The sequence below is a fragment of the Pteropus medius genome, unplaced genomic scaffold (genome assembly GCF_902729225.1).
Source record: "Pteropus medius unplaced genomic scaffold, Ma_sr-lr_union100, whole genome shotgun sequence".
NCBI lineage: Eukaryota > Metazoa > Chordata > Mammalia > Chiroptera > Pteropodidae > Pteropus > Pteropus medius.
The window spans coordinates 265,146-276,066 of NW_024342645.1; the positions used below are offsets into that span (position 1 = coordinate 265,146).

General features: G+C 43.5%; 1 long non-coding RNA gene across 2 annotated transcripts; it reads right to left on the minus strand.

Annotated features, from left to right (window-relative positions):
• Window positions 1-1,991: 1,991 nt before the first annotated feature.
• LOC120605675 (uncharacterized) lies at window positions 1,992-5,281 on the minus strand. 2 transcript variants are annotated; one of them, XR_005653680.1, is made up of 3 exons: window positions 5,240-5,281; window positions 4,974-5,050; window positions 1,992-2,299 (listed from the first exon to the last, which is right to left on the minus strand). It is a non-coding gene; the product is annotated as an uncharacterized LOC120605675 (long non-coding RNA). The 2 variants fall into 2 exon arrangements; XR_005653679.1 differs by lacking the exon at window positions 5,240-5,281 and having other exon boundaries at window positions 4,974-5,154.
• Window positions 5,282-10,921: the final 5,640 nt, after the last annotated feature.

Sequence of the window (10,921 nt, forward strand, 5' to 3'; positions counted from 1 at the left end):
CTTCCTCACTGTATGGCCATATCAAAGGAAATGGGAACCAAAGAATGACATATAAACTGAATTCCCTAATCACTCAACCTCCTACTCACTGCCTTTCCGGGTCCCTCTCACTCTCTACCTCTAAGAGAAGACCACACTCTGTCTGTGAAGTGTTATCCCTTTTCTAAGAAACTTTCCTTTTGACTCTAACTTTGCATGTGTGTTGAATTCTTTCTACACTCTCCACCAAAGGAACCTCTTCTCCTCTTGGTGCAGGGCTTGGTCTCCCCCGACCAACTCAGAAAAATTTGCCTTGTTCTACATCAGCCGTATTCTGACAATGACAAATCAGAGCATGCGCAGCACAGCTAAGAGGACAGGAACAGGGAGGAGGGTGCAAAGGACATGCAGGGGTTATATCATCTGCAAGAGAAAGAGCTGGGAAATACTGGGCTAAGGAGAGACAATGACAGCCCCTGAGCTATAGATGAAGAAAGACAGGAAAGGTGTTGTAGAAATGATTTACAAGTTGTGACCACACAGGCAGTGGAAGACAGAATAGAGACAGTAAGAGAAAGGCTACTTGGAGTTTACTTTTGGTTCTTACTTTACAGGAGAAGAGTTGTGCTTGTGTTGCAAAAAAATTCAGACCTGCGAGAAACCAAGCACCACTCAGAGAGTTGGAGAACTCGGATTTATTACACCCACAGTCCTAGAAGAGCTAGCGCTCTGAAGATCTGGGCCCCGGGCTCAGATGCAACCTTGCTTTTATAGGGCTTATCCGCGCAATTACATTTGGACAGTTGGCATGGGCTGCTTGGTTAATTCGTCCTCAAGAGATTGCAGGAGTTGCTATGGGTTACAGGTACATGCAGGACTTGCTGTGGATTACAGGCAGTCACAGAACACAAGATTTTCAGACAGAAACTCAGGTAACACATCTGTTATCTAGACACAACAAGCAAAAAGGGAGGATGAGTCTTCGGTTAATCTTGAGGTCGCCCTGCTTTTTGGCCTATGTGGCAAGTATATCTACAGAAGCAGAACATAGAGCTGATTATAAGGTTAGCCTTTTGAGTTGAAAATTCCTCTTCATTTGGAATGAGTTTGGAGTTTTCCTCTCTATGTTAACATGATCTTATTGGTCATTTCCACTTGCCTGTATCCCCCACTATTTCTATTTTTTTTAATTCTCCCTATCCTCCCTTCAGCTTAGCTCTCACTTCTGAATGTCCAATTACTCACTTAATTCTCATTTCCAATTTCTCTAAATATCTGACTTTCCCAGCACATTCCTTTGGAGAGCTTTTTCCCTGGAAGTTCTTGCACTAGTCTTGGTGACCTACAAGATTTCATTCATTTCAGTCAAATGAATTCTCTTCTGTCAGCTGTGGCCTCAATAGGTTTATTTTACATGGCATAAATAAAGGGAACTAGGGATTCCATTCCTTTGGGGACAATGAGAAGAGCGATTACCTTTGGAAGGCCCCAAATATATGACATTCCCATATTAAAATGCTTTGTGTTCTCATTTTTTAATATTAAGTAGAACCAACAAAGACACAAAGCTGTAGTTTCTAAATGATGTACTCGTGAGCATCAGAGTAATACAGAAAGTGTATCCTAAACTTCCCACCCAGCCCAGGGCCTGTTTCTAAATATTGTCTTCTCATCAGGGTAAGCAACTGAGTTTGAGAGAGGAACACAGTGGATGGCTCCCCAAGATGCAGAAGGAGAGGAGTCTTGGGTCCAGGAGTGACCTAGTACTACATCACTATTCCCTTACTTTTTTCACATTGAAGGTGGAAGAATTCTGGCATGTGGTGTCATCTCACCATTCCCCAGTGTCTGAGAGCTCCTGCATAGAATGTGAGAATGAGTAAACTCCCCTCCAGTGTAACTGAGAAAGCTGTATCAGCATAAAAACATCTCAAACCAAAAAGAGTGATATGAAGTTTTATTTTAACAGCTGAAACAAAAGTTCCTGATTCTAAACCTTTTCTTTTTTTTTATTTTTTTTGCATTTTCCAAAGTTACAAGGAGGCATAAGCAGGTAAGTCACATGATTTTTTGACAACAGCCAACTCCACCCTGGTGTGGCTTATGTCAGCATCCACAGCCACTTTGATGTATCCACATCATTTCTCTGCATCGCCAGTTGCCTACTGAGTAAAAAGTTCACCACGTTTTTAGAAAACTGGGTAGATTTTAGGTATCCATTTGCCTTCCTCCTGATCTTCAATGAGGGCATGCTGGAAGTGACTTCAGAGTGCCCTTTATCCACCACAGATAGCTCCAGAAGAGAGCACAACCTAGAAAACTTGAAAAAAAATGATGAAATCCAGTTAATCCAATAGACCCAGGGTCCTCTTTCGCCTGCCTCCTCCCCGCCACACAAACACTTGTTTCCAGCAGTAATCACAAGAGATTGCTTTGGAGCATCATCTGACTTGAAATGCCAACCTTAACATTTCTTTGACTTTGTCATGGACATGAGTCTGTGTCTAGAATCTGTTCTTTTCCATTGACATATTTTTAATCCCTGTTTTAATTGTTAAATCTATAGTGTAAATTCTCATATATTGTAGGGAAAGATCACTATCATGGGTACTCCCACATGTGTTCTCTTCCGTGTACTGAATAATCAGCTCATTCATGGTAAAATCTTGTCGAGTAAAGTTCGTAACTATGTTTGCACTGAATGCACAGATTTATCTTGGGAAGAACTGAGAGGATAACAATAATCAATTTTCCTATCTAACAAGAAATGCTATTTTTAATGTCAAAACGAAACACATAAAAAGTTCCATGCATATCTCCATTTTTAAAAATGGTATTCACATGTGTTTTCTGGCCAGGGCGAACTTGCTATACTATTTCCGTTATTTCATATCTTATTCTTAGATGAGTATATAACATCATCTTCTGTGTGTTTAAGTTGTATCCAGTCTTACTTTTTATAAAATATCTCGTGATTGACTTAGTTATTCTAAAGAGACATTCACTTAAGAAGACAGACAGCTTTCCAATTTCCATATGTAAATAATTATAGTATATTAATAATATGAAATAAAATGCAGCTAGTGAAAAGGATGAAGGGGTCTTCTATGTACTCATATGGAAAGGATCTCCAAGAAATGGTAATTGAAGAAAGAACCTTGAAAATCAATAGGTATCTCATCACTCCATTTGTCTTTCATCACTGAGTCATCCATATAGATCAAAGTAAATACAAAGAATAATATCTGAAAACTTTACAGTAAACTGTTTCTTCTGGTGTAGAGGTTTAGGATGATGTAATTCAAAATTGTATTTTCTATAACAAGAATGTAAAAATGTGTGTAAGTCAATTCTGTAAAATTCTTTAAACAGGAGTCCTCAGAAGCATAGATTTGGGACACAGAGAGACACAAACGCCAAGGCAAGTTGCCCCTCACTTATTTGTTCAGCCTGTTTCCCCCAAGAGAAGGACACTGGAGCTCAGAAGAAAGGCATGCAAACCCAAAACCAAACAAGGAGTGAGCCATCCTGGAACTGGACCTCCATGCAAGACAGCAGACTTAGCCAGGGAAGATTCTCTACCCTGTCTGGCCTTTAAGAGGTTCTCATTCAACAGAGAAAGAAGAGATTCTTGATGGCTCCCGTTCTCCAGTCTCTTAGGCTCCCTAGACCTCTGTGTTTTACCAGGAATACAGTCATGAGAATCACAACACCAGCAACACAGATCTCTGTTCAGGGTGTCTGCCTTCCAGGCAATTCTCCAAGGATTTTACAAACAGTAGCTCATGTAACCTTAATAGCTTTGGTGGGTGCCACTGTCATGCCCATTTATCCAGGGCAGAGAACTGAGGCAGGCATAGGAAAGGTATGTAACTGGCCCAAGGTCACATAGCTAGTATGTGGCAGAACCAGGATGTGAATCCATTTGTCTGGCTTTAGAATCTCAGCCTCCCATCCCTTCGGTGTGCCTCCTCTTGATCCCTGTGGAAGACAAGGAAACGATTCTTGGCCTTCTGTTTGTTTTGGTCTTCATGTGCTTCTACATGAGATGGGATGAAACTTGGATGACTGAGCCCTTCCTGCCACTAAAGACAAATAAATATGGCCCAAATCCCTCTTACAGGCATCTGTGCCTCAATTTTCTCCGTTGTTATATGAGACCAAATGGAGGAGCCAGTATGGGAGCAAGTCATATCTCCTTATATTAGTTATTTTTGTTCCTCAGAGAAGAGCACTACTGTGCTCACTTTGGCAGCACAATACACTAAATATTGGAGAAGAGCACTATAAAAGACACAATCTCTGTCCGCACCATTAGTCCTCTCACATCCTGTAAAACTCCATGTCCTATCGCTAGGCAATACCCTCATGGGTCACATTTTAATGCTAACTATATTGTTGTTCTGTTATTGTGGAAAAATCCCAAAACCAACCCAGTGAAAAACCAAGCAGTAACTCGGAGAAAAAGAGAATTCAGATTTACTACGCGCAGCCCTAGAGGAGCTAGCACTCTGAAGATCTGGGCTGTGTGCTCAATGGCAGCATTCCTTATATGCAAAGATTTTGCACAAACTGATTGGTCAGTTTGAATTCGAACCATCACAAATGTCAGGAGTTGCTATGGGCTACAAGAAGTTTAAACAGAAACTTAGGCAACATATCTGTTATCTAGACAGAACAATCCAAGGGGAGGGTGAGTTTTCAGTTGATTTTGAAACCACCTTGTCTTTTGGCCTATGGAGCAAGCATGTTTACAGAAGCAAAACAAAGAGCTGATCACAAAGTTAATCATTTGAGTGAGAAATTTCTGAAATTTCCTCTTCACCATATCAGAGACTTGCAAGGTAATGTGGCTTGAGAATTGTGACTACTCACAGCCCTATTTTCTACAAGTGAATACCCAATTTATGTGAATTGGCATTTTTAAAAAGCAGTGATTTAAGTGTCATGGCCAAGGTTAAATCCAGAGATTGAGAAAGAGTAGAAAATCCTACCTGAGACTGAGTTCCGTTGCAACTCTCTCTGAGTGATCAGAACTTGAAACCAGAATTGCTGACCACTGCCCAGGGACCTGCTGAAACACAGTGAACATTAGGACATTTTGGTAACTCCTCCCACAGGAGAAGTTTTAAGTGGAGAGATTTTGCTCAAGCCAAGGAATAGTGCTAAGGCCAAGATAGCTGAGTGTCCAGGGAACAGAGAAGCAGATGGTACCCAAACATAGATAATATCTTCTTTCTCGCCAGCACCTCTCACTTACCATATTCCTCCCTGATCATGAAGTAACCCAGGTGGTTGTGGCCAGCACTTGGCTCTTGTAAACAGGTGTGGTTATTAGTTTTTAAAGGTCATTGTGAGTGTGATGACATCTCTTGGTGCCTAATCAATCAGGCCCTGGGACTCAGGGAAAGAGTGGGAGGAGGAGAGAGGGAACTTCTCTCTCTCCTTACCTTACCTTCTATATCAATTGCCACTCTTGCAGGAATCGTGGCTGCTCAGTAGTCTGAGAGATAAAACATCCAGATACACCAAGATAATGTGGCATCTTTATCTGCCATCAATAAATTGATTGAGCTGATGAACTCTAACTCTGATGTGCAATGTCAGGGTAAAGACTGTCATTTGTCCAAATTAGTGAAAACACAAGCTGAAGAGACAGGTGGTCTGATTTCCAGCCCCAGTTTTGTGTGACTTTGGGTAAATTCCTTAAACTTTGATCCTCTTTGTAAAGTAGGTATAACAATAGTAACTCTACCCTTAGGAGTTTGTAAGGATTAAATGAGGTGATACAGTAGTCTCCCCCTAATCTGTGATTTGGCTTTCAGAGGTTTCAATTACCTTTGGTCAACTACAGTCTGAAAATATTAAATGGAAAATTTCAGAAATAAGCAATTCATATATGTGATCTCTGTCCCCTCTTCTACCAATGCTCAGTCACTCACTATGTTCAGCCCTGAACCAGAAGTAACCTAGATGCTGGTGATCAGTGTTCAGATCTTGCCATGAAGTGCAGTCACAAAGTTCTAAGAACCATTGTGAGTCCCAGTGATTCCTCTTGGTGCTTAAGCAATCAGGCCCTGGGACTTAGAGAAAGGCAGTGGGATAAGGCGAAAGGGAGTTTTTTTCTCCTTTGCCCTCTCTTCCAGACCAACTGCTATTCCTATAGGAAATGTGGCTGCTCAAAATTACTCCCATAGTCTGGGTAAAACACTCAGATACACCTAGGTAACGTAGCATCTTTACGTGCTATTTACAAAGAGAATTGACTTAATAAACTCCAACCCAGATGGGAAAAAGCTATGAGAACTAGCATTTTCCCATATGAGTAAAATGATGCTGCTGAAGTGGTTAGGAGCACAAGCTCAAGAGACAGGCTGCCTGTTTTCCGATTCCAGTTCTGTGTGACCTTGGGCAAGTCTTTTAACCTCTCAGATCTACAGGTTCTGCCTTCTTAAAGTGGGGATGACAGCAACACTTCCTCCCTTAGGTGTTTGTGAGGTCATTGGCTATGCAACTACTTGTGTTCACACAAGAGAAAACATTCCATTTGTATCCCCGAAAATTCTCTCAACATCTGCTGTTGAGAATCTCAGTTGGAATGATTCAGCACACGCCATATTCCCAGAGAGCTAGGACAACTACCCTTGCAGCCATGTATGAGCTGAATCCCAGTTCTCATTGGGACTGGAGATCCTAAAGTCTGCCTGGGACACAGTTAGGTATAAGTCTGGGCATCTAGGCTAGAAGTACTGCTGCTGGTGGTACTTATGGTACTCAGAGAGTCATTACCCCAAGTCAGGTACAGGACCATGAGATTCCATAGCCCACAAACATACCAGACTTCAGCCTCTATCTACAATGCCTTTGTTATTGCTGCTGCCTATACTTCTGTTGCAACAGAGTTCCTGATCCTCAGGGTTATTAGGGGAAAACACTCATTGTATCCCTGTGGCACAATCAAGTCATTCAAACATGCTTTAAGCCCAGAATCCTAAAATCTAGTAAAGCAATCATTGCCATCAATGAGAGGGGGGCAGCCTAGCTGTTGGTACCATACCCATTCCCCTTGAGGCATTGATCCTACCATGTCAACATGACACAATGTGGGAGAACTCATGATAGGCCACAGTGACAATGCAAAGATTTCCCCTAGGATAGTACTTTCTTCTTCATCTGTCTCTCCTGTGGGATATCTCAGAGTTATTTGTGGTAGACAGTTGGCCGTTACCCAAGGAATGACCTGTAAGTTCACCTCTAGCCCCTTGCCCCATGGGCCTACCCACTGACAGTGTCGGGCCTTTATTTTTAATGGCCAAGTCCATTGCACTCTTTCTCCCCTTTTCAGACAAGTAAGGGCAGGTAAGAGTATGTTACCATTGAGTCCATGACCAGGTTTCAACAGAATTTCAGTGATAGTTACCTGTACCTGAATTGGGGCCGCAGTCCAATAAAGAGCAGCTTTACCAGAGAGAGACCTCTATCTCAAAGTCACTTGTTCAGGCCCCGCAACACGTCCCACAGGCAGGATACTCAATCTCATAGTCCTGGGGGATTGATGGTTACTCGTAGGCGCTGTTTCAGCAGCCTGTTGTACCGCTCAATCATGCCCGCTGCCTGGGGATTATACGGGGCATGTAATTTCCACTGAATGTCAATTTGCTTGGACCACATTTGGACCTCATGCCCAGTAAAATGAGTTCCTTGGTCACTTTCTACCACTAATGGTCTACTGCAAAAGGCATATATGCATTTGAGAGCTTGGATGGTCTATGGCCGCACAGGGCCATGCAAACAATAACCTGGTAGCTGTGTCTACTGCAATAAGGGCATAAGATGCCCCTTGTGCTTTTAGAAGAGGTCCTATGAAATCTTTCTGCCATAGTTAATAGAACCCTCCCCCTTGTTATTTGCGCATGCTCCTGCTTCATGTGGTGAGGATGCAGCATATTCCGGCTGCATATTGGACACTTGGCACAGGCATCTGTGACATCTTCCCACTCCAAGGGAAGGTTCCACTGTTGCTTCACTGTCCACATAGTTTTGGCACCCACGTGCTGCAATTGTCTGTGGAGCCAGTGCACCACGTCAGTGGCAGGAGCCTTTTCTAGTCATCGCACACACAAGAGCACATCTACCTCATCATTTCCTGGAGTTACTAAGGGACATAACCTGTAACATGATAGACAGTTACATGTTTTCCTGTCTTTTCTTCCATAGGTCTTGCCACATGGCTTGTCCCCACAAGGGTCTCTGACCCACTAGCCAGTTTTGCCATTTTCACATAGGCAACTATGTTAGGTCTTTGAACATCATCCAGCTGTCAGTACAACTAGTCAATGGGCCATCTTCATGGGCTATAACTATCCATACAGCCTGTAGCTCAGCCCATTGGCTGCTTTTGCTTGTACTTATATCATACCAAAAGTGGTCAGTAGGTGGTTGCACCCCTATAGCTACCCACTTGACTCCCTGCCACTTACTGGACCCATCCGTGCATCTGCAGGTATGGATAGCTTCCATTCTTTGTAGAGGACACTGCAAAATCTGGAGGAACTGCAGCATCCAGTACATAGTCAGTGGTAAACTCAACTGGGCCTAAAACTGTCTGTAATTCCATGGCCAGAAGGCTAGCAGCTATGGTACTCCATTGTTCCAGAAAAGCATCCCATTTCATCAGGATAAGGTTTGGGCCACCCAATTTTGGGGGCCTGTATCCATGTGCATAACCAACCTTGTATACAGTAAGTCGTGTGCACTTGCACTTTGGCTTTGCCAGTCACTGCCTCAGTGGCCTACAAGGCTGCATATACAGCTGCTAATTGCTTTTCTTTTAGGGAGTACCAGCTCTCTGCGCCTTTCCAGAGTTAGGACCAAAAATCCACCGGGGTCCTAGTTTGTTCTGAACATTGCCAAAGGTCCCAGCCATATCCTTCTGCTGTGACATGAATGTCAAATTCAAAGAGTTTACCTGTATCTGTTACCTGTAGGGCTTGGGCTTGTTGCACCATCTGCTTGGTGGCGGTAAACACCTTCTCTACTGTTTCATCCCAGTCCCAAATAGCTCCCTTCTTGATCAGACCGTATAACAGCTGTGCCTAATGGGGCACAAACACTCTCCAGTATCCCAAAAGGCCCATATAACTCTGCAACTCTTTAACTGTAGTGGGTCATGGGTATACTTGTATCTTATCCATTGTAACATCAGGGATAACTTTTGTCTTACCCTATCAGACAACACCAAAGAATTCGACATGAGCCAGGTCCCTGAAACTTGGTTGCATTTACCACCCAGCCACATGTTTTCAGGTGCTGCAACGGCACTGGCACCTCTTGCTCTAGCAGAGGTCAACATGATATCATCAATATAATGAAACAATTCCACTGTTGCCAGTCAGGTCCAGGTTGCCAAATCCTGGGCAAATTGTTGGTAGCCTTGGAGTAACACCACAAAAGTCCATTGTCCTCCTTCCCATGTGAAGACAAATTGGTCTTGACTTTCAGGAGCCAAATTTATGGAGAAAAAAAGTGTTGGCCAAATCCAAGACATAGTGATATGTTCCCAGCCTTCTAGTCAGTTGATCCATTAGATCATGGGTGGATAGTACTGCTGCATGTATTGAGGAGTCACCTTATTCAATTCCCGATAGTCCACAGTCATTCTCCATGAGCCATCAGCCTTCTTTACTGGTCACACAGGGGCATTATAAGGACTATTAGGGGCACACATCTGAGCTTTCTCCAATTCCTGAATTATAGCCCCAATCTCATCATGTCCACCAGGCAAGCGATATTGCTTAACATTGACAATGCACCTCAGTTCTGGCACTTTCTGTGGCGGGTGATGAGTCTACAGTCATCCTCACCTGGACTCATAAACGGAATTCACCAGCAGAATTCCACAGATTGAGCCCTGACAATACATCCATCCCCTAGGATATATCCTGGCACCAGAGAAACAAGCATTTTATAAGGACATGGGGGCAAATGTCCTATTATAAGAGGCAAAGTCACAGCTTTGGTCTTATTAGTCTCACCCCCAGAGCCGTCTATATAGGCAGCTGGTCCAGGGAATCTGTCTGGATTTCCATAGATGAGACTGCAGTTGGCCCCAGTATACACCGGTACTAAGATTCTTTGCACATATTGGAGGGATCAGTGGTTTGCCAATTCCACGTGCGGCCTCTGGTCCCCACCTATCCCCTCCAAATGGGCACCTCATCCTTCTCCCTAGTCATATAGAGTCAACAGAGAGTCCTGGGGGTTCAAAAACGCCTAAATTGTTGTTTCGGTTTCAACTGCCACCGCAATTCTAATAACACTGCATTAGGCTGACGGTCTATCTCGTCTTGATTGCCTCTTACAGCTAGCAAATCAATCCATATTTGCATTCGGGTAACCCAAACAGGACCCTGCATAGGGCCTTTCTTTTTCTTCTCTGCCCTCAGGGATCTGGGCGTTATCAAACGGACACTTCTGCTCCCGTCCTCATGGCGTTTCCCCTCTACATCCCCCCAGAGCAGCCATTGCTGTAGTCACTTCATGTATACATTTCCCCACATAAGGGGCCGGGATAGCAACTAATGAGCCAAAAGTTGTAAGGGGGGAAGGGGTTCCCTAACACTAGATCCTGCATACCAGTCATAAACCGTTCATCATCTGGTCCCCGCATATGCAGATTAAACATAGCTTGTCGCATGCCCAGTTCATGAATGATCTGAACTAATTCAGCATACATTTGCCATTTATTCATATGTTCTGGGAGTTTTCTGGTGTCATTCTAAACTGTCCACACAGCGACAGTAAGCCATTCCATCAGGGTGTGGTTCCCCTGACCTTGAGCCAAGCAGCAACTGTTCTATAGAAGCTGCTGTAATGAGGGCTGTATGGTTATGGATGCCAATTTCTCCATCTCATCAGGGGAACATGAGGTATTGTTGGCCCC